The following is a 24,767-nucleotide window of genomic DNA, read 5'->3' as shown; positions in this document are numbered from 1 at the left end:
TAATGCTAATTATAATTATTATTATTGGAATCTTGGATGTTCTCAAGTCATGATCAGGAGCCCTTTCTCATGGCTGTGCTCATATTATGTATCCTAAATTTTGGATTCTAGAAGGAGAAGCCACCAAAGCTTCTTTCTCTCATCCTTTTGGCCCTTCAGGCCTAGTCTTTCCTTCTCAAGTTAATAATAGTACTGCCCAAATACTAGCTTGGATTTACTGAACACCCATTGGGTGCCAGTTATTGCTATTTACAATTGTTTTCTGGTTGGCTCCTCATAGTACCTTGAGGGGTTGATATGAACATCCTCATTTTCCAGGGTTCACAGAGGCTAAGAAATTCATGCAATGCCACACAGCTATTCATAATGGCTTTTGTCAGTTCTTGGAGTGAGCCACCTCAGGGCCTTAGCACTTCTGCTCCTTCTTGGAGGCTTTCATGAATCATCTCATGACTGGCTGAGATGAGAAAAATCATCATCTTATTATTCTAATCTCAAGTCAAATATCAATTCAAATAGTAATGCCCCACAAAGGTCTTCCCTAAACACCTACTATAAGTCAGGCCCCTCCTGCTTCTTGCTAGCAAGATACACTGCTTTATTTTCAGTATAATATCTATTATTATACACTCTGAAATCATTTCTTTTTTTGTTTATTATTTGTCTCTTATCCCCCACACCTACCTCCCTGGCTAGAATGTCAGATCCAGGAGGAGCCCTTCAGTCATGTTTGGCTCATGACTATGTCCCAGGGTCTAGAGCAGTACTAATACCTGGCCCATCATGGGTGCCCAATAAATTTCCTTTAGTGAATGAATGAAAGAATGAGTGTTGGAAATAATGAAATAATGGGAGTGTTGGAATTTGAACTCATGTCTGACTCAGAAGTTCCTATTTTTCTCTCCCAGAGATGTCTAGGTTCTACCCAACCCTGGGACAAAGTCTCCCCCTTGAATCTCTAAAAGTAGTCATCATCAAGTGACAGAGTTATGTCTTTACTGGTACTAGCCATGCTGCCTTTTTTATGATTTTTCTGAAGGCCTCTGCTAGGGCAACTAGCCAGGCCAGGGGATCGGGGATGGGTAATAAACAAATATTTGCGGTATGGTTAATAACCATCTATGGATGATAACTCTGTGGTTTCTGATCTGCCAGTGTTCATGTTATTTTATCCAGGTGATAACAAGTGGAGCTTCTTTTGAGAAACTAACTTCCTCTTGGTTCCAGGGAGCCGAGGAGCCCAGGCCTGACCTATCAGAACACTTTACACTCTTCAACCACAGTGATTGAGTGAGGGCTGGAGTTGTGACCCGAGCTTAACCGATCAGAGCATTTTAGCCTCAAGCCTCAGTAATTTCTTGAGACTTGGGCACATACCCAAAGCAGGCCAAGGAGGAGAAAAATGAGGACTTTTACTGGAATTCTGGGAAATATAGCACTGCTTTCTCCTGGGCTTGCTAAGCAGAAGGGATCTAAATGTGGAGCTGCTTGGGGCCCTCTTTCTACCTTGAGTAGAGAGGCTGTAAAGGAATGAGGCCAACACACAGGAAAGCACAGCCAGAATGAACAGAAATTTCAGGGGATATCATTTAAACACCCAGATCTAGCTGTGCCTGAAGTTGGTACTAATGTTGACTTCACATTTTGTGTTGCGTGAGTCTATATATTTCCATTGATCTTCCCAGACCAGTTTGATTTGGGATTCAGTTACTTGTCTCCAAAAGAAATTTGATTGAAAGAAAAAGTGAAAAAATAGAGTTTTGAGACCATATGATTTAAGATCTAGCAGAGACTGAGGATGGTAGGGGAAGTGCCCTGTGAAGGAGATGGTTAAACTGACCCTGGGGGAGGAGGAAGATTTAGCAGGTCAGTGTTTCGCAACTTAACACATTCTCTTACCACATCATAATACCTTCCATATGCACACCCACATAGATTTCAACTTATTTACTTAATAGTTTTCCTTAAAACAACTCAACTAAAATAAGCTCAACTCAGTTTTTAAACACTAAAATTCACAAAATTATATACTAATATGTAACTTATATTAACGCAGATGAAAATTAAAACATAATGATGAATATAAAACCTATTTTTCCACATAACTGGTGTAATTTTTTTGGTGTGTCACCAAAAGAATACGAGTCCCAGTCTGTTGCTTCATGATGAGAAGATACTTAACATTTCTGAACTGTACCTCAAAAATAAAATTAACTGTACCTTAAAATTTTGTATCATGAGGTGTTTTTTGAAACCACAATTAAAAAAAAAAATTTTTTTAACCAGAAGAGAGCCAGGAGCAATCATGTACATAGCTTGTCTTTACAGTCTAAAATAAACCCTTGCTTATATTCCAATAAATGGCAAAATTACATATGTAGAAATCATAACAAACCATATCAAGTCTGTAGTTAACTTGGGGAAGGGACTGAATACTCAAATAGGAAGAAAGAATGCAAATGGGAGATGTAATATCTAATAAGTTACTTCTCTTCCATTTGAGTCAGATAGCTTAGTCTACCATTGGTAGTGATGTCATGTGAGTGTTATGTAGCTCCTCATATGATGTGATAAGAAGGGGACTTCATCTCTATGGTATTTCTCCCCTCCCTCCAAACCTATAACCCCAGTCTGAGAAAAACTCAGACCAACCCAAACTGAGAGACGTTCTACAAAATAGCTGACCAGTATTCCTTAAAACTTTGACAACCATGAAAAGCAAGGTAAGACTAAGAACCTGCCACAAAGGAAACCCAGGAGACATGGAAACAACATGTGATATGGTAATCTGGATTACATCCTGAAACAGAACTTTAATGGAAAAATTGGTGAAATTAGAATACAGTCTAGAGTTTAATGGAAACAAACAAACAAACACGAGTCCTACTTGGAGGACATAATCCTGACATAGCAATTGCTAACATTTACAGAGAACTCAACTCTGAATGGGGCACTGCTGTAAACACTTTAGCTCATTTATTATCTGTTAGCTCATTTATCTGTTAGCTCATTTATCCTTTCAACACCCCTCTGAGGCAAGTGCTGCCATTCCCCTATTACAGAGGAGGAAATGAAGTCATGGAGAGGGTAAGTGACTTATCTAAGGTTACACAGCTGGTGGATGGCTGGGCAGACCCACATGCCAGTTTCCAGAGTCTGTGATCTTAAACATTATATACAACAATCTTTTAATGTTGTTTGGGAAACAAACACAACATGGTAAATCAACTATACGCCAATAAATTTTTTTAAAAAAAGTCATTTAGGCCTTCTAACATCCCTAAGTGGTAGATATTATTGTTTTCATATTTTCATATGAGGAAACAGAGATACATGGTTGAGGTTAAATAAATTGCTCAAGGTCACACACATGTAAGTCACAGTCACCCCAAACCAGCCTCACTTCCTTCCTCCTGTCCTCAGACAATGCATTCCCTGAGGCACAGGTCAGATCCTGTGTCCTTGGCTCCTTGAATACTTGCAGCATCATTTATTTCTTCGCGCGCGCACACGTGTGTGTGTGTGTGTGTGTGTGTGTGTGTGTGTGTGTGATGGTGCATCAGAGGGGAGCAGTAAAGCATCATTTTAAAACAATTTATTTATTTTTGGTTGCACTGGGTATCTGTTGCTGCACGCGGACTTTCTCTAGTTACAGTGAGTGGGCTTCTCGCTGCAATGGTTTCTCTTTTTGCAGAGCACAGGCTGTAATGTGCATGGGCTTCAGTAGTTGTGGCATACCGGCTTAATTGCTCCCTGGCATGTGGGCTTTTCCTTGTCCAGGGATTGAACCTGTGTCCCCTGCATTGGAAGGCAGATTCCTAACCACTGGACCAGCAGAGAAGTCCAAAGCATCATTTTGTTAATAACAGGACAAATAGCAATGAGGTGCAGTCCTAGACAGAGTTGTGAAATGCAACTTGAAGGCCAAAAGAACTCCCAGTCCCGCCAGGGGCTAAGTGTGGATGGGGCAAACCTTATCCCACATGTTTCACATTTCCATGGCAGGATGTCCTGCCATTCATCAGAGGCAGCCACAGCCCCTTCCAGGAGTTTTGGAAATATCTCCCTACATTTTGGTTGTCACATGCCTGAGGATGAAATAGCACTGACATTTATTGCTGTAAAGATCCAGCAATACTAGATGGGACTGTCCCATATAGCAGAGATTTGCCTCACCTGAAAAGCCAATAGTGGGACTTCCCTGGTGGTCCAGTAGTTAAGACTTGGTGCTTCCAATGCAGGAGGCAAGGGTTTAATCCTTGGTTGGGGAACTAAGATCCCACATGCTGTGTGGCCAACAAATAAAAATAAATAAATAAATACTTAAAAAAAAGAAAAGGCCAACAGCACACCAGTTAGAAAGGTATGGGGAGGGAGGAGGGAGGAGGGTTCAGGATGGGGAACACATGTATACCTGTGGCGGATTCATTTCGATATTTGGCAAAACTAATACAATATTTTAAAGTTTAAAAATAAAATAAAATTAAAAAAAAAAGAAAGGTGGGATTGGAGTAAGGCTCATGTGGCTCTGGTTTTTGTCCTGTTTCATGTTCCTCTTGTTTTGGATCTGCACATTTTGGTCTGTCGCCTCCTGTCATGTGATTATAGGGCCTGTGGAAGGTAAGTTTATAAGGAAGAGAAACCAGTGGTGTTCCCATCCCTGACCTATTAGCCTCCTCTTTCATAGTTAAAGAAACTTTAGCAGGACCCTTAATTGTTTGGAATAAGGACTATATTTCCCAGCTTTTCTTACAGCAAGTGCAGTCATGTGACCAGATTCTGGCCAATGAGATGTGAGCAGAGGCGGAGTTTTTAGGTCATGGTCATGTATGGATGTGAGAGTCGGACTATAAAGAAAGCTGAGCGCTGAAGAATTGATGCTTTTGAACTGTGGTGTTGGAGAAGACTCTTGAGAGTCCCTTGGACTGCAAGGAGATCCAATCAGTCCATCCTAAAGGAGATCAGACCTGGGTGTTCATTGGTAGGACTGATGTTAAAGCTGAAACTCCAATACTTTGGCCACCTGATGCAGAGAGCTGACTCATTTGAAAAGACCCTGATGCTGGGAAAGATTGAGGGCAGGAGGAGAAGGGGATGACAGAGGATGAGATGGCTGGATGGCATCACTGACTCGATGGACATGGGTCTGGGTGGACTCTGGGAGATGGTGATGGACAGGGAGGCCTGGTGTGCTGGGGTTCATGGGGTTGCAGAGTTGGACACGACTGAGCAACTGAACTGAATTTAAAGGAAGAGGGCCTCCCTTTCTCGTTTTCCCTTTCTTCAGGCTAGAGTAGGGTCATCATGAGCTGGCATCCTGGGCCAAGGGGACAAGTATCACAGTATCGAAGAACCCTTGGCACCCTCACAGAGCAGAGCTGCACACCAACTTGGACTGTGGCAGGAGAGAGAAATAACATTTCTGTGTAATGCAAGCTATCATTATTTTGAATATCTCACATGTAGCCAAATTTTAAGCTGTTCAGTTTGGGGGCAGCAGAAAGGAGGGGAAGGTGATGGTAAACCCATTGGGCCACAGGACTTGGCCATGTTCCCTGCTATTGCTTATAGTTCAGGTAATAAAACCATTATGTTATCCTCTCTCTTACACACCCCTGCATCTCTTTCTCTCTCTCAATTGTTACTACCTGAAGATCAGGACAAAGGGTGATATTCACCGAGATCTTCAATCTCCACCCAGTTGCTGGTAGAAAAATGGGTGTAAAGAAACCAGAGATTATCTGGACTTTCTTCTGCAAAGCAGGCCTTACTTACGCAGGGGACAGATCAGCAGTGGAGTTCCCCCTGGATGTAGGAAGCTGAAGAGAAAATGTCCCAGGGGTTTTAGATGGTTGCATTTCTTTGCTCACCATCTGAGACTTTCCCCTTTTAGAATACCTTCCAGTACCACAGAGGGTGGGAAGCTATATTTCCTTACTTCCCTTGAAGCCAATATGACATACTTGCATGAGATTTGGAAAATGAAAGTGAAATGGAAGCTTTGCTCATGATGCTTCTGCTATGGATTTTTGTAAAGCCAGTCATGGACAGACTGGTATTTATTCTAAGGCACCACCAGCGGCTTTGTGTGTTTTGAGAGGCTCTTTGTGAATTCAGCAAGTATGATGTGGTTCTGGGGCCAGTACAGACCTACTCGTTTCATTGTGCTTTGCAGAGATTATGTTTTGTACAAACTGAAGGTCTGTGGCAACTATGTGTTGAACAAGGCGATTGGTGCCATTTTCCCAACAGCATTTATTCACTTCATGTCTCTGTGTCAGATTTTGGTAATTCTCACAATTTCTCAAACTTTCTCATTATTACTATATTTGTTTTAGTGGCCTTGATCGATGATCTTTGGTGTTGTTACTGCAACTGGCTGAAGGCTCAGATAATGGTTAGCGTTTTTTAGCAATAAAGTATTTTTAAATTCAGGTATGTGCATTTTTTTAAACATAATACTGTTGCACACTTGATAGACTCCAGTATAGTGTAAACATAACTTTTATCTGAACTGGGAAACCGAGAGATTCCTGTGGCTTGCTTTATTGTGATATTCACTTTATTGTAACGGTCTGGAACTAAACCTTTAATATCTGTAGGTGCAGGTCTGTCCCTTTCAGCCAATTTAAATTAATCCAGGGCTTCCTTGGTGGTCTTGTGGTTAAGAACCTGGCTGCCAATTCAGGGGATATGGGTTCAGTCCTTGGTCTGGGAAGATCCAATATAACTAACCATTTGCCTCACAACTATTGAGCTTGTGCTCTAGAGCCCATGCTCTGCAACAAGAGATATCGCCACAATGAAAGCCCATGCATTGCAACTAGATCCTTCTTGCTGCAACTAGAGAAAGCCTATATGCAGCAATGAAGACCCAGCACAGCCAAAAATAAATAAATAAATAAATTTATTAAAAAAGTCAATCCACTCTTAAGTCAAATCATGTACACAAGAATGTCATAGCACCAGATCATCTACCTTCCCAACATATAGAAAACACAAGGGCAATATTATCTTCTAAGTGAAAGCAATTTTCTCACCTTCCTCTTTTAAGTCACGGCCCATAGCAATAGGAGGTAAACATTAATTTAAGTGACACAACACTATTTGTTTAAATAAAGGATCTAGAAGAGTCATGAGTGTTCTTCTTAGCTCCATGGGGGTAGAAGAAGAGAGAAACAACAATGAAAACTGATCTTGGAATTTTTCAGGAAAAGGGAGTATCAATATAGATCTTATTATCAGGGGCAACATATTATTATTAAAACAACCAGTCCAGATTTGGGGGGTATTAGCAACTAAATTGTGTCCTCCAAAATCCATATGTTGAAGCCCTAAACCCTCATGTGACTGTATTGGAGACAGTTCTTTAAAGGGGTAATTAAGTTTAATGAGGTTATAATCATGGAGCCCTAACCCAACAGGCCCAGTGATCTCATAAGAAAAGACACCAGGGATGGGCATGCATGCAGGGAAAAGATCATCTGAGGACACAGTAAGAGGTCACCCATCTGCAAGCCAAAAAGAGAGACCTTAGGAGAAACCAAATCTGCTAGCACCTTGACCTTGGACTGCTGGAAGTATGAGAACATTTTTTCTATTGTTTAAGCCATCTCGTGGTTGTTCAGTCATTAAGTCATGTCCGACTCTGTGACCCCCTGGACTGCAGCACATCAGGCTTCCCTGTCCTTCACTGTCTCCTGGAGTTTGCTTAAATTCATGTCCATTGAGTCGGTGATGCTATCTGACCATCTCATTCTCTGCCACCACCTTCTTGTTTTGCCTTCAATCTTTCTCAGCACCAGGGTTTTTTCCAATGAGTTGGCTCTTTGCATCAGGTGGCCAAAGTATTGGAGCTTCAGCTTCAGTATCAGTCCTTTCAATGAATATCCAGGGTTGATTTCCTCCAGGGGGGCTTCCCTGGTAGCTCAGTTGGTAAAGAATCCACCTGCAATGCAGGAGACCCTGGTTTGATTCCTGGGTTGGGAAGGTCCGCTGGAGAAGGGATAGGCTACCCACTCCAGTATTCTTGGGCTTCCGTTGTGGCTTAGTTGGTAAAGAATGTTCCCACAATGTGGGAGACCTGGGTTCAATCCGTGGGTTGGGAAGATCCCCTTCCCAAGAGAAGGGAAAGGGAAAGGGAAAGGGAGAAGGGAGAAGGGAGAAGGGAAAGGGTACGCCAGTATTCTGGCCTGGAGAGTTCCATGGACTGTATAGTCCATGGGGTCACAAAGAGTCAGACACAACTGAGTGACTCACTTCCAGAGCTTTCCCTTCAGGATTGACTGATTTCATTTAAGCCACCTAGCCTGTAGTATTTTATTAAGACAGCCCTAGCAAACTAATACAGCAGTTAATGGGGGCTTTCAAATGATGAAGCAACATCAGCTTTTGAAGTCCGGGTTTCTTATAAGACTCCTTTATTCAAAATACATATACAAAGAGGATTTCACGAGCCAAAGTCTCTGCTTTTCAGAAGCTGTAGAAGATAGATTGTTGCTAAGATTTCTGTTACCAGTTAAAATAGCCTAGAGTTTCAAAGCAGTCTTGCAATCACACTTTTTTTTTCAGTGTTAAGAAAACAAAGAAGTAGTCTCAATATGGTCAAAACTTACAATGTAAAGGCAAATGGGATTAAGATGATTATTAACAAATAGAACATGAGGCACGCAACAGTTTGCATCCATTAAAATGAAGAAGTTGGAGAGAAAAGTAAAAATTGTAGTTTGAGGGGTACCAGGATGGCTGTGAACCCAAACCAGTCTTTTGGACTCAGGTTCTGTCACTTTTTATTTTTAATGTTTTGAGTATGAAGGCGATACTCTCTCTTTTTAAAATTTGTTTGGCTGCTCCAGGTCTTAATTGCAGCACACAGGATCTACAGTCTTCATTGAGCCATGCGGATCTTTAGTTTTGGCCTGTGGGATCTAGTTCTCTGACCAGGGATCAAACCTGAGCCCCTTGCATTGGGAACACAGAGTCCTAGCCACTGGACACCAGGGAAGTCCCATAAATAACCTGTCACCTTTAAGCTGTATCCCATTTGGAGGTTACTGATGACATTCAGATACCCCAATTATTGGGGGGAAAAATCTACCTCGCACAATCGCCTCACTTCTCAGAGAGTTGCATTTGAAAAACTGTTGTTTTCTTGCAAAGTTAAGAACTCCACAGTGGTGACAAGTCCAGTCTTCAAGTCTTATGTGGGTGGGTGGGGCTCTTCCCCTTAACGTTCAGCTCACATTTTAAAACCTTTTAATAGACCTTCCTTCTTGCTGCCTATGTCCCTGCGCCTCACCTCGTATCATGCTTAATTGAGTGGGGACTATGATCAGGTGAGAAAATCAGCCTCCAAAATATGTTTGGTTGCTTTTGGTTGCAAAAAAAAAAATTGGGTAACCCGACTCAAAATGATTTAAAAATCTGACATGTATTATCCTCTGTAGCAGGATTTCAAGGATAGAGCAGTTCTGGGTTGGTTAACCCAGCAGCTCGGTGATAACACCAAAGACCCAAGTTCTGCATCTTCCTTCACTGCTCTCAGCAGGTTGAACTCCGAGGCCAAATCCCTTCACAGTCCAGGATACTCACTACGTGGGCCAACAACTTCCAAAGGCAGAAAAAAGGACCCCTGGTGACTAGCTCTCTTTAAGACAGAATAAAATCTTTCCCATCAGAACCCCCGAGAAGACGTCATCTCACTTGATACCAGGTCATGTGTCTATTGCTGGGGATGGGAACATCATGATTGGTTCAGCTGTTAACCAATCAGGACTTTTTTTTTTTTTTTGGAGGGTTCCTGTCCTCAATTCCCCACAGAGGGCAGGGGGCACGGTGGTCATTTTACAGCTGTGGGGGCACTTCAAGCGAGGGAGACAGGGAGGAGTGGATGCTACTGGGAGGCACCCCACCAGCCTCCGCTAGTCTCCCACACCTGCTACATTTGAGGCGGGTAGCCGCCTCACCAAGCCGGGTTTACAGGCCCCCCTTCCACCCGTTCCAGTCTCAGGCTCTTCCCTCTGCGTTCCCTCACACTTCAAAGCAGCCCTCAGGAGAAATCCGCCTGGTGGAGACCTGGGGCCTTCAGTCAACAGCCAAGGGAATGAACCATCTAGAAAGCAGATCTTTTAACCTTTAGTTGACTGCTACTTTGGTTCTCATCTTGACGGAAACCTCGTGAGAGACACTCTTAACCAGAACTATCCAGGTAAGCCGCTCCTAAATTCCTGACACACAGAAGCTGTGCTTAAAAAAATTTTTTTTTAAGCCATGAGTTTTTGGGGCAATTTGTTACACAGCAATTTGTTACACTCCTTCACGGAAACCACGGGATTCATCGGATTCAGTGAGGTATTAGATAAGCACATGTGCTTGGCACATAGTTCCGTCTGTTTAAATGCTACCTATTACTGTTTCAGTATTTCCTAAGGCTTATCAAACTCCCCCTGCCCCCTCAACGATTTAAAATCAGTCTCTTTTACTTATAGACTTAAGCTGAACTGAGCCATGTACCAATCCTTGGGAAGTGGGTAGCATTGCAGTCTGAAGCAGCTCTGAACAATGGAAATATATTGCATGCCATAGATATATATTTTTAAATTTTCTAGGAGTTACCTTAAAAAGCAGAAAGACAAAGACTTCCCTGGTAGTCCAGTGGTTAAAACTCCACCTACCACTGCAGGGGGCATGGCTTTTGATCCCTGGTCCAGAGAAGGCAATGGCACCCCACTCCAGTACTCTTGCCTGAAAAATCCCATGGACAGAGGAGCCTGGTGGGCTGCAGTCCATGGGGTCGCTAAGAGTTGGACACGACTGAGTGACTGCACTTTCACTTTTCACTTTCATGCATTGGAGAAGGAAATGGCAACCCACTCCAGTGTTCTTGCCTGGAGAATCCCAGGGACAGGGGAGCCTGGTGGGCTGCCGTCTATGGGGTTGCACAGAGTCGGACACGACTGAAGCGACTTAGAAGCCAGGGAAATAAGGTCCTGCATGCTGCAGGGTGGGGCAGGTGAAGGGCTGTGGGCAAAAATTGTAAATAATAACAAAAAGCAGACAGGATACTTATTTTCACCTATTTGCTACCATGTACATAAAATTGGTTTCAGGTGGTCATCTTCTGGTGCATTTGGATTTGTTAGTAATTGTAACTGAAGCTAGATGTAGTTAAGATATATCATTTTAAGAATCATTGAAAATTATAACTTGAAACTTGGGTATTGTGAATTATTAGTGAAAGAAAAACTAGATGAGAATGTAGTATTCTTATACATTTTGAGAGACTCTGACTTGGTATTTCTTACACAAAATCGATTGTCATAAACCTTTTTATAATTTGTAAAAATTTTTCTTTTTTCTTTTTTTTAGTTTCTGACTGTGCAGCGAGGCATGTGGGATCTTAGCTCCCCAACCAGAGATCTAACCCATGCCCCTGAATTGGAAGCACAGTGTCTTAACCACTGGACCACCGGGGAGGTCCCTTTTCAAAAAAAATTTTTTTAATGTTTTGACACAGTTTTAATAGAAGTGAATAGAATAGAACCATACTCAAAGAGATTACTATCATATGAATCTGTGCTGGAAAACAATAACAACAACTAAGTTGGATGTTTCCTCCTTAAATTATTTTCAGTTCTCCAGATGGAAACAGTGACATTCTTAGCGTGGTATTTGATGTTCTTCATGTTCTAATCTCTACCAGCATTTCCATTCTGATTCTGTCATTTCCTCCATATAGTCTCCACCAGAGTATTTGGAGGTGTATACTCTGTATGTGGCCACAGCTAAAATAGCCCTATTATTTGAGAGTGGATAAAATCCAGCAATATGTGAACCATGAACTTCCTGATGTTCAAGCTGGTTTTAGAAAAGGCAGAGGAACCAGAAATCAAATTGCCAACATCCGCTGGATCATGGAAAAAGCAAGAGAGTTCCAGAAAAACATCTATTTCTGCTTTATTGACTATGCCAAAGCCTTTGACTGTGTGGATCACAATAAACTGTGGAAAATTCTGAAAGAGATGGGAATACCAGACCACCTGACCTGCCTCTTGAGAAATCTGTATGCAGGTCAGGAAGCAACAGTTAGAACTGGACATGGAACAACAGACTGGTTCCAAATAGGAAAAGGAGTACGTCAAGGCTGTATATTGTCATCCTGCTTGCTGCTGCTGCTGCTAAGTCGCTTCAGTTGTGTCTGACTCTGTGTGACCCCGTAGACGGCAGCCCACCAGGCTCCCCCGTCCCTGGGATTCTCCAGGCAAGAACACTGGAGTGGGTTGCCATTTCCTTCTCCAATGCATGAAAGTGAAAAGTGAAAATGAAGTCGCTCAATCGTGTCCAACTCTTAGCGACCCCATGGACTGCAGCCCACCAGGCTCCTCTGCCCATGGGATTTTCCAGGCAAGAGTACTGGAGTGGGGTGCCATTGCCTTCTCCTGCTTATTTAACTTATATGCAGAGTACATCATGAGAAACGCTGGACTGGAAGAAGCACAAGCTGAAATCAAGATTGCCGGGAGAAATATCAATAACCTCAGGTATGCAGATGATAACACCCTTATGGCAGAAAGTGAAGAGGAACTAAAAAGCCTCTTTGATGAAAGTGAAAGAGGAGAGTGAAAAAGTTGGCTTAAAGCTCAACATTCAGAAAACGAAGATCATGGCATCTGGTCCCATCACTTCATGGGAAGTAGATGGGGAAACAGTGGAAACAGTGTCAGACTTTATTTTTAGGGGCTCCAAAATCACTGCAGATGGTGACTGCAGCCATGAAATTAAAAGACACTTGCTCCTTGGAAGGAAAGTTTTGACCAACCTAGATGGCATATTCAAAAGCAGAGACATTACTTTGCCAACAAAGGTCCGCTTAGTCAAGGCTATGGTTTTTCCAGTGGTCATGTATGAATGTGAGAGTTGGACTGTGAAGAATGCTGAGCACCAAAGAATTGATGCTTTTGAAGTGTGGTGTTGGAGAAGACTCTTGAGAGTCCCTTGGACTGCAAGGAGATCCAACCAGTCCATTCTGAAGATCAGCCCTGGAATTTCTTTGGAGGGAATGATGCTGAAGCTGAAACTCCAGTACTTTGGCCACCTCATGTGAAGAGTTGAGTCATTGGAAAAGACTCTGATGATGGGAGGGATTGGGGGCAGGAAGAGAAGGGGACGACAGAGGATGAGATGGCTGAATGGCATCACTGACTCGATGGACGTGAGTCTGAGTGAACTCCGGGAGTTGGTGATGGACAGAGAGGCCTGGCGTGCTACGATTCATGGGGTCACAAAGAGTCGGACACGACTGAGCGTCTGAACTGAACTGAACTGAAAATCCAACTGGGCTTCCCCGGTGGCCTAGTAGTAAAGAATCCACCTGCCAATGCAGAAAACATGGGTTGGATCTCTGGATCAGAAAGATCCCCTGGAGAAGGAAATGGCAATCCTCTGCAGTATTCTTGCCTGGGAAATCCTATGGACAATGGGGCCCAGCGGGCTACAGACCATGGGTTTACAAAGAGTCAAATGTGACTTAGAGACTAAACAATAAAATCCAACTCTTCTTCAAGGGCCAGCTCAACTTCCTCCATGGTCCCTTTGGTAACCATTTACCATTCTGCTCCCAAAGCACTGGACCCGTACCTTATTCATAGTTCCCATCACATTTATTTGAGGGAATGCCACAGCTACACTCTATGCTACCTGAACATAAGGATGCTGCTATGTCTGTGTATCCCCAGGGCCTGCAGGCAATGGAGGCAATATTGAACACATGTTTAATTGATTGGTACAGGAGGCATATTACATGCCAGAGAGGTACTTTGCATTCCTGTGTATATATCAGAATCATTATACAGCTCTGTGAACATACAGATCCTCAGGCTCCATATGAGAGCCACTAAGTCAGTGTCTCCCAGGGCTGGGCAGAAGCTCCATACCTGATTCAAATGCGGGAACAATTGCGTTTGTAAAGAGGTCAGTATAAACTGGAACTGCCAGGGAAGGTTTGTAGAGGACGAGATATGTACCAAACTTTGAAGTTTTAGGGAAAGACGTATCAGGTCAAGTTAAAAAAAAAAAAAAAAGCAAAATTACAGATATGAAAGTCAAGATGACGGTAAGGAAGCCAGATTTTTGACTAGATGGTTTATGTGAGACTGATAGCTGCTAACTGTGAATAAGCATGTTAGGACCAGATCATGGGGGATTTTGAAAATCTGTGCAGGTTCAAATCATTTTGCTCTACACTTGAAACCAACAAAACATTGTAAATCAACTATACTTTGATCGTTTTCCAAGTGCACATTTGATGTATTTCATCCATGTAACCACCACTGGGCTTCCCAGGCAGTGCTGGTGGTAACGAACCTGCCTGCCAATGCAGGAGGGCATAAGAAACACAGGTTTGATCCCTAAGTTGGGAAGATCCCCTGGAAGAGGGCATGGCAGCCCCCTCCAATATTCTTGCCTGGAGTATCCCTTGGACAGAGGAGCCTGGCGAGCTACTGTCCATAGGGTCCCAAAGAGCCAGACATGACTGAAGCGACTTAGCACGCACGCACAACCGCCACTACACTCAAGATACAAGACATTTTTGTGACTCCAAAAGATTCCTTTGTGCCTCTTTGAAGTTAATCCCTCCATCCCAGGCAACCATTGATTGGCCTTTTTTTAGGGAAAAAAAATTAGATCTGTCTCTCTCAGCATTTCTTATCAGGGGAATTACACTGAATGCCTTCTTTTGAGTCCATTCTGAAGCAGTCTTTTAACTCAGCATGTTTTTGAAATTCAGCCACATGGTTGCTTGTCCCAGTATTTCATTCCTTTTTCCTGCTGAGTACAGTTAACCCTTGAATGACACGGTTTTGAGCTGCATGGGTCCACTTACACGCAGATTTTTTTTCAATAAATACACAAGAATATATGTGTAGAACATCATGTACAAGCCTTGTTTTGAGGTGTCTATCCTTACACAGGCATAAGCTGAATATATTTATACATTTAATATAAAATTAACATGTTAGCTTTCTTAGTGTTTTTATGACTTTGCTTTCAAAGAATTAAATTCCAGTATATCTTTCTCCCTCCCCCTCATAATTGAAGAAACTGTGTGTCCTCCTACACTTACTTAGATAAGTGATTTTTTTAAAAAAAGCGACAAGGTCCCCAGTACTGTATTATGAGTATGACTGTAATACTTGTATGCCATAAAAAATTTATAGACCCCCTCAACCTAGTTCTTCTGCTCCCTTTCCACCCCACTGGGATGTGGACCAGGATGCCACTGCTTTGCAGAACTCTGTTGGATATGCTTTGTGAATGGCGCCTCCTGTTGGTGGAGGTGTGTATTTTAAAAGGGGACATTGGTAGGATGGTCCAGACAGTAGGCCAGGGGAGAACTGGGGGTAGTGGGGGTCTTCTATCTCTGGGGGTGGCAAGAGAGCAAAGCCCCTCCCCATTTACAGCTCTTGGGAGTCACAGGTAAGCATTCATTGTTGTTGCCTCATGGGAAGTCTGGATTCTTGATTAGTGTCAGCTCCCAGCTGGGCAGCAGGGAACCTTGCCCTGGGTGGGGCTGGGATGGTTTTCTCTGTTGATAAGAAGGGATGGAACTGGGCTCTAACAGAAGATCAACAGCTCTTTGGCTTGTGTCTGCTTCCCAGGTCACCACCTGTCCCCTGGTGAGCTACATCCACGGGCCCACTGTGGATAGTTTGTTTTTTGTGCAATCAATTCTCTGAAGGCCTGTGAGGAAACCTCTCAGTTTAGAGGATCTTGGTGGAAGCTTCAGGATTCCCTTGTATCTCTGCTGAAGGGTAAGATTCTGGAAGAGAGTCCTCTGATATCCCTGCCCCTTTCTCCCTTAGTAATACAAACCTTGATTTTTAAATGGACACATTAAACCAGCAAAAACTAGATTGTCTTTGTTTCCCTAAGTGTGGCCAGGTGATGACATTTTGGCCAATAGGTGCCAGTAGAAGCATTGTGTGGGCCTTCTCGGGGTTGGTCTTAAAGAATTTTTCTAAGTCCTTTGTCCTTTATACTACTGACTGGAATGTGGATATGATGGCTGGAGCTCCAGCAACCATCTTGGACCACAAGTTACATACTGAAGATGCCAGAGCAGTAATATTGAAGGAGGCTGGGTACTAATGACTATGAAGCTGCCACATTAGCCCTGGATGCCCTACCTCTAGACTCTGTAAAAACGAATTAAGCTTGCAGCTTGTTTAGGTTATATGATTTTGGGTTTTTCTATTATGTGCAGTTGAACCTAGTCTTGACAAAAATACTCTCTCATGGAGAAGAAAGTCAGGATACATCCTGTCAAGTCAAGTGTATCTCTTGAAATTCTTTTGGGGCTGCATGACAGGAATCCCACTGGAAGGAAAAAGGAAAACTTGTTGTAGGGGAATTCCAAGGTAAGAGTGGGCTGCGTTTCCAGGACACCCAGACCGGAAGCACAAACCTCTGCAGGGACTTTTTTTTTTCCCTTTCACATCTGCCTCCCTCTGTACCTTGCATTCATTCTTCTCTCTTCTTACAGCTTGACTTTTTCCCCAGAGGCAAGAACATAACTGCTCCTAGCCCCTAAGCTCTCTTGCATTTTTGGCCACCCAAAGGGAAACAGATTCTCTCAGGCTCCCCTGGCTGGGAATCCTGAGTGAGCACAGTGGCATACTGGAGGGGTGCTGGCCTGAGGCTCTGATCATGGGCAGCATCTGAGCTTCCCTACCTCACAGCCTCCCAAGCCATGCCCGCTGCAACCATTAGGATCTGTCTCCCCAACCTCCCCATTCCTTTTTGCCAGGTGTCCCTTGTCCTGACTGTGCCAACTACAACAATCCCCGAGCCACTAAAATCTGGGCTTTAGACAAACTGAACAATGGGAGGAAATGTTGGTGACATAATAGGGACTGGACTAAGAGTGGGATAAAATTGCTTGTTGCTGAAACCTCTGAGCTCAGCTTCTCAGTAAGATTCAGTGATCTGAATTAAGGGTGGGGAATGCAGCCTGGCCTGTGAGTGGCATAACCCAGAGGTTGAGGGCATAGTCGTGGAGCCAGCCTGCCTGGGTACAAGTCCTGCCTTCATCATCAGCCAGCCATGAGCCATCAGACAAGCTATTGTTCCTTCTACCCACAGTTTCTCTATCTAAAATGGAATTATAATGGAATCTACCTCCTAGGTTTGTTAGAAGTAACAGTCCTAGGATAGTGCCTGTTGGGTGATGAGTGGCTCAGTTCAGGAAGCTTCTGGGTCATAGCAATCAAAGTATCAACACTTATACAGCCTAACACTATACACAAAAGTAAACTCAAAATGGATTAAAGATCTCAATGTCAGGCAGGACACAATAAAACTCTCAGAGGAAAACATAGGTAGAACACTACAGCAAGATCTTTTTGGATCCACCTCCTAGAGTAATGAAAATGAAAACAAAAATAAACAAATAGGGCCTAATTAAACTTTAAAACATTTGTATACAAAAGGAAACCATAAACAAAAAGACAACCCCCAGAATGGGAAAAAATATTTGCAAACAGACCAACAAGGGATTAATCTCCAAAATATACAAACAGCTCATGCAGCTCCATATAAAAAACAAACCCCCATCAAGAAATGGGTGCAAGATCTAAAGAGACATTTTCAAAGAATACATACAGATGGCCAACAGGAACATGACAAGATCCTTAACATCTCTAACTATTAGAGAAACACAAATCAAAACTGCGAGGTGTCACTGCACATGTGAATGGCCATCATCAAAAAATCCTACAAACGGTAAATGCTGGAGAGCGTGTGGAGAAGAGGGAGCCCTCCTACCCTGTTGGTGGAAATATAAATAGGTGCAACCATTATGGAGAACGATATGAAGTTTCCCTAACTAAAAATAGGGCTGTCATGCGATCCAGCGGTCTCACTCTTGGACATATATCTGGGGAAGATGAAAACTCTAATTCAAAAAGATACACGCACCCCAATGTTCACTGAAGCACTATTTACAACAGCCAGGACATGGAAGCAACCTGAGTGTCTACCGACAGATGAATGGATAAAGAAAATGTGATACATATATACACAGGAATGTTACTCAGCCACAAAAAAAGAATGAAACAATGCCATTTGCAGCAACATGGGTGGACCAGAGATTGTCCTCCTGAGTGATGTCAAAGACAAATATCGTATGATATCCCTTATATATGGAATCTTAAAAAGTGATACAAATGAACTTATTTACAAAACAGAAATAGAGTTACAGATGTAAAAAGCAATCTTATAGTTACCAGGGGGATAAGAGGGGAGGGATGAATTGGGAGATTGGGATTGATATATACACACTACTACATATAAAGTAGATAATAAGGACCTACTCTGTAGCACAGGGAACTCTATTCTATAATGACCGTGTGGAAAAAGAATCAAAAAAGAGTGAATATATGTATACACATAATTGATTCACTTTTGCTGTACAGCAAAAACTAACACAACATTATAAATCAAAAAGCAAAGCAAAACAAAATACGTGCAGCACTCCATCTGTTTGCTGAGTCTTAATCCCAGTTTTTCCACTTGCATTTGGTGGCTGAGGCTTTGAGCAAAGCCCCCCTCTGTGTCTCCATTTCCTCCTCTGAGAGGAGAGCACATTGTGAAAACTGAAGGAGACAGGATGCGTTACAGCTGGGGCAGAATTAGTGCTTGCTAGATGTTCCTTCTCAGGATTGTTACTGTCTCCACCCCTTGATAATGGCTGCTGGAGCCAACCCCTACCAGATTGGTTGAGCTGTTAAATATTCAGGAATGCCAGCTTCTTGTGAAGCCATAAGTAGCTTGAAATTGGTGGGAATATGCATTCAACAGAAACTGACAAGCAGAAAAAATCAGGGCTTTTACTCTTCTTTCAGAGGACTAGTTTACTAGCACACACCATGGCCCCCATTCCGTGTTTCCCCAAAATCCTCTTCTGTTGCCCACCTCTCTTCTGAGAACCAGAACAATCTTTTCACCTGTTTCCTGTAAGTTGCCACATAGGACCCACAGGCCCCTCAAGCCCCATATGGGAACTCAGCATTGTTACCTCCACTCTGCCCTGTTCTGAGTACATCCATGCTCAGCCTCCCACACCTCGCAGTCATCCCCAGCACCTCTCTGTCTCATACTACTTGACCCAGTAGGTCATCAAATCCTGTTAACTCTACCTCCAGAATATCTCCTGAATTTCCCATTGCTTTCCCTGTGGGTCCCCCCGTCCCTGACACCCCAGGCATCCGCTGGTCAGCTTTCTGTCACTATAGGTTAGTTTACATTTTCTCATCTTTTATGTAAGTGGAATCACACAGCAGATACTCTGCTTCCGCCTGACTTCTTTTACTCAGCATGACAATTTGGAGATTTATCCATGTTACTGAGTTATCAATAGCTTATTCCTTTTTATGGCTGCATAGCAGTCCATTGTATGGAGTTTGCATCATTTGTTTATCCACTCCTCTACTGATGGACACCTGGGTCGTTCCAGTTTCATGAAACTAGAAATACCCTGGTCTGGGCCCTGTCCCCCATGGTCTGGGTCATCACAGTCTCCCCCATCTCCCTGAATTGCCCTCTTGCCCCACCATCTTTCCTCCTCATATAGCCCCAGGGATTCCATTAAAACCGAAGTTGTGTCTTGTTCTGCTCCCTCTCAAGCAGAGTAAATATCAAGTCCTCACCTCACCGACACATTCACCCCACCTTCACAGTTAGCTTTCTGCCCTCATCTCTCACCACCCCTCCCCACCACACTCATTCTCCTTTGGCCACCCCCTTGCCTGAATGTTTGTTACCGCACCATGCCCAGCCATGCTTTGACTCAGAGTAGACTGCTGTCCTCTGCCCGGTCTGCTCCCTCCATCTGGATGCTCCTCCTTTTATAAGGACACGGTCCTAATGGATGAGGGCCCACCCTAATGACCTCAGCTTGATGAGCGCAAAGACCCTATTTCCAAATAAGTTCACACTCACTCCAGGTCCTGGGAATCTGGAACTTCATCTTCTTGGTGGGAACACAGCTCAACCCACAGTAACTCTTTGGTCTCAACTTGAGCTCCCTGTGGAGCCTCAGAGTGGTCTGAGGCCTGCCTTTTTTTCCCACAGTAGATCAGCTTCTCTCTCCACCCAACCCTGCCTTCCCTACCACCTCACAAGGCTGGACCTGAAAACACTGTCCCGGCAGACCTCTCACATGCAGCTTCCTGTCTCAGAGTCCGTTTCCAGGGATACCAGGCAAACAGGGATGCAGTGAAGTCTGGTGAGGGACTTGGAAGGGACCACACATGACCACAGTCTGAAGCCAGGCCTGTGCCTCAGCCTGCTTCTGTAGCAGGGTGGTGAAGATCTTGTGCTGGATGGCCAGGGTTCAGATTTCAGTCTTATCACACATTGGCTGTGTGATCTTGTAAAACTACTAATACCTTCTTCCTAGAGTTGACATTTCACTGGTAGCTCAGTGGTAAAGAATCTGCGTACCAATGCAGGAGATTCCGGTTCAATCCCTGGGTCAGGAAGATCCCCTGGAGAAGGAAATGGCAGCCCACTCCAGTATTCTTGCCTGGAAAATCCCATGGACAGAGGAACCTGGCAGGTTACAGTCCATGGGGTTGCAAGAGTCAGACACAACTTAGTGACTAAACAGCAACAGGGTTGATGTAAAGATTAAGTGAGTTAATCCAATAAGGCTCTTAAAACTGTGCCTGGCACACAGTAGGCACTCAATAAATGTTTGCTTTCATTATACAGGTTTAGGTTGAGCTGGTCTGCAGACAACACCTCCACTTACCCAAAGGAGGCAGGTTCTAGGTTCTGAACTTCTGCTTCTAAATCTTGGGTGACTTCTCTGAATGAGTGGCTTACCTTACATTCAACCCCTCTGGAATGTATTTGCATCTGAGTGTTGTAAAATTTTACATTACATTTAATGGACAATGAAAGCTAAATTTAAATTTTATTTTCGAAAGGAAAGGTGGTTAGGCGAATTGCTTCAAAAGTCCACAAAGTCTTGCCAGGGTAGATAAAATAGAGAGGTGTGTAATATAATGCTGTCCTTTGCAAAAAGCTGCAAATTTGAAAAAAAGTTTATTGTAAGTGAAAAATTAAATCCAAGTGCCCTTCACATATTTTTTAAAAAAATTATAGCATTTCATTTTGAAATAGTTTAACTCAAAAGAAGTTGCAGAAATAGGAGCAAGCGTTCCTGTATGCACCCTTTACTTACTGAGATGTTTTTACTCATAATACTACGGATACCAAATGTGTGGTTTTCTTTTCTCATACTGTCTCTGAGTTTCTAACACCAGCTAGAGTGCTGCAGTTCATTATGACAACAGCTGCCCAGAGTCAGTCAGACTCCAGAGGTTAGGGGCTCAGCCCAAAAGATTGCCCTCACTTCAGATGCCAGTAGCAAGCATTGGGTCCCCAAGTTAGCTGAACTTCACTCAGACTTGGCTACAAGGTTGGGGGTTTCCACAGCCTCCTCCCTTTCAGGTTCAGTCATTTGCCAGAACAGCTTGTAAAACTCAGGGAGCACTTAACTTGCATTTTGTGGTTTATTATTAGTATTTTATGGCTGAACCTCGGGGCATGTGGGATCTTTGTTCCCTGACCAGAGATGGAACCCATGCCCCCTGCAGTGGAAGCATGGAGCCTTAACCACTGGACTGCCAGGGATGTCCCTCTTTTTTTTTTTTTTTTTTTTAATAAAGGATGCAACTCAGAAACACCCAAATAGAAGAGATGCATAAGGCTAGGTATGGGGTATGTGTGTGCAGAACTTCCATACCCTCTCTGGGAGCACCACCCTCCTAGAAACTTGATGTCCTCTCCCACCCAGAAGCTGTCTGAGTCCTGTCACTTAGGGTTTTTATGCAAGTTTCATCACGCAGGCATGATTGATTACACCATTGGCCACTGGTGATTCATTCAACCTCTAACCCCTGTCCCTTCCCCAGAGGTCCAAGGTGGGATGAGGGTTAGGGTTAGTTTAGGGTTAGGGTTAGAAAGTTTGACCCCTCTAATCGTGCCTTGGTCTTTCTGGTGACCAGCCCCTATCCTGATGCTTTCTCAGTTCAGTTCAGTTGCTCAGTCGTGTCCAACTCTTTGCGACCCCATGAATTGCAGCATGCCAGGCCTCCCTGTCCATCACCAACTCCCGGAGTTCACTCAAATTCACGTCCATCGAGTTGGTGATGCCATCCAGCCATCTCATCCTCTGTCGTCCCCTTCTCCTCCTGCCCCCAATCCCTCCCACCATCCGAGTCTTTTCCAATGAGTCAACTCTTCGCATGAGGCGGCCAAAGTACTGGAGTTTCAGCTTCAGCATCAGTCCTTCCAAAGAACACCCACGACCAATCTCCTTTAGGATGGACTGGTTGGATCTCCTTGCAGTCCAAGAGACTCTCAGAGTCTTCTCCAACACCACAGTTCAAAAGCATCAATTCTTTGGCGCTCAGCTTTCTTCACAGTCCAACTCTCACATCCATACATGACCACTGGAAAAACCATAGCCTTGACTAGACAGACCTTTGTTGGCAAAGTAATGTCTCTGCTTTTGAATATGCTATCTAGGTTGGTCATAACTTTCCTTCCAAGGAGTAAGCATCTTTTAATTTCATGGCTGCAGTCACCATCTGCAGTGATTTTGGAGCCCCCCAAAATAAAGTCTGACACTGTTTCCACTGTTTCCCCATCTATTTCCCGTGAAGTGATGGGACCAGATGCCATGATCTTTGTTTTCTGGATGTTGAGCTTTAAGCCAACTTTTTCACTCTCCTCTTTCACTTTCATCAAGCGGCTCTTTAGTTCTTCTTCACTTTCTGCCATAAGGGTGGTGTCATCTGCATATCTGAGGTTATTTATATTTCCCCCGGCTTTCTAGGGACCCCCAATAACCAATCACCTCAGTTGCCTACACAGAACACTCTCACTTTGAAGGTTTCAGGAACTGTGTGCCAGGAACTGGGGTCAAAGACCAAATATTTAGTTTCTGTTGTGTCACACCCAGCTTTCCCTCAAGGCTCACATTTTACATAACAATAGCACCTTGTCAAAATCAGGAAATTGATATAGTCAGGGCTGTTAATTCAGTATCACATTGTTTTTTTAAAGAACCTAGAAAAACGAAAGAATGAAAAAAACCCTTTCAAGAGGGTGTGAGTTATAGGTAAACTGCCGAGTGGGTTGGATCTTTAGGAAACCGTCTGCCGGGGGCTTGTTTCAGGCAAATTCCCCAGCCAGCAGCTGCAGGCTGTTAGGCTGGAGGGTGAAGCCCAGGTGGATGCGGTGCCTAGTGGTGAAGTACCAGACCCTGGGTCCAGCCGGTCTGTCTGCGGTGTAGTGATTATAATACGATTTCAGATCCACTTGTTTATGGCAAAAATGAAGTTGTTTTTAAGAGTGAAGTTGTTTTCAAGGATGAAGGTACTATTTTGAGGTAAAAATGAAATCAGATGTCAGGATGGCATCTTCCACATCTGTGGTTGCTGATAAGCACTAGTAGCTTGGAGACCCCACTGGGGGCTTGTCAATAAGAACAGGTGAAAAGGCAACTGTGGGCATCGGGTGTTTAGAGTATAAATGCGCAGAATTTACGAGGACCATCCAAGAGTGTCCGGTCTGGACAAAGCTACCTTTTGCTGATCTAAATAAATCTCTCTACGGAATCTAAGAAAAAAAGGGAAGGGGGTACAAATGAACTTACAAAACAGAAGTAGAGTCATGGATGTAGAAAACAACCTTATGGCTACCAGGGGATAAAGAGGAGAGGGATAAATGGGGAGACTGGGATTGACATATACACACTACTATATATAAAATAAAAAACTGCTAAGAACCTGGTGTAGAGCACAGGGAACTCTACTCAATACTCTCTAATGGCCTAAATGCTGGTGGTGGTTGTTCAGTCGCTAAGTTATGTCCAATTCTGTTGATACCCTGTGGACTGCAGCACGCCAGGCTCCTCTGTCCTTCAGCATCCCTCAGAGTTTGCTCAAATCCATGTCCATTGAGTTAATGATGCTATCTAACCATCTCATCCTCTACCGCCCCCTTCTGCTTTTGCCTTCAATCTTTCCCAGCATTGGGGTCTTTTTCAATGAGTTGGTTCTTCCCATCAGGTGGTCAAAGTATTGGAGCTTCAGCATCAGTCCTTCCAGTGAATATTCAGGGTTGATTTCCTTTAGGATTTACTGGTTTGATTTCCGTGTAGAATATGGAAAATAAATCTAAAAAAGAGTGGGTATGTGGATATGTATAACTGACTCACTTTTCTGTACACCTGAAACTAATCAATTGTGCTCCACATTTTAAAAAGAGAAAAAGTAAAAATAACTCTCTGAAGACCTTGAGTTTTTAGCTTTTGCCACTGCAGAGGCGACTCTTTTCCTCTCAGGAGCAAAAAGCCATCAGCAGCCTAGAGAAAGATCATCCTGCCGGCCAACGCCTACATTTTCCCCTAGCAACGTGCTCTAGCAATGAAAGGACTTTTGTTTTCCCTGGTTGGTAGCTGGACATCATCTCACGGTTGGTTAAGCAGCCTTTCCCAAGAACCAATTTGTATAAGGGTACAGCTCAACTGAACTTCGGAGAAGGCAGTGGCAACCCACTCCAGTACTCTTGCCTGGAAAATCCCATGGGTGGAGGAGCCTGGTAGGCTGCAGTCCATGGGGTCGCTAAGAGTCGGACACGACTGAGCCACTTCACTTTCACTTTTCACTTTCATGCATTGGAGAAGGAAATGGCAA

General features: G+C 43.6%; 1 long non-coding RNA gene across 1 annotated transcript; it reads left to right on the top strand.

Annotated features, from left to right (window-relative positions):
* Nucleotides 1-5,150: 5,150 nt before the first annotated feature.
* LOC123330149 lies at nt 5,151-11,942 on the top strand. The gene is made up of 3 exons (XR_006545841.1): nt 5,151-6,435; nt 9,545-10,207; nt 11,738-11,942. It is a non-coding gene; the product is annotated as an uncharacterized LOC123330149 (long non-coding RNA).
* Nucleotides 11,943-24,767: the final 12,825 nt, after the last annotated feature.

Source organism: Bubalus bubalis, chromosome 18, assembly GCF_019923935.1.
Source record: "Bubalus bubalis isolate 160015118507 breed Murrah chromosome 18, NDDB_SH_1, whole genome shotgun sequence".
NCBI lineage: Eukaryota > Metazoa > Chordata > Mammalia > Artiodactyla > Bovidae > Bubalus > Bubalus bubalis.
This window is presented reverse-complemented; position numbering and strand designations above follow the sequence as displayed.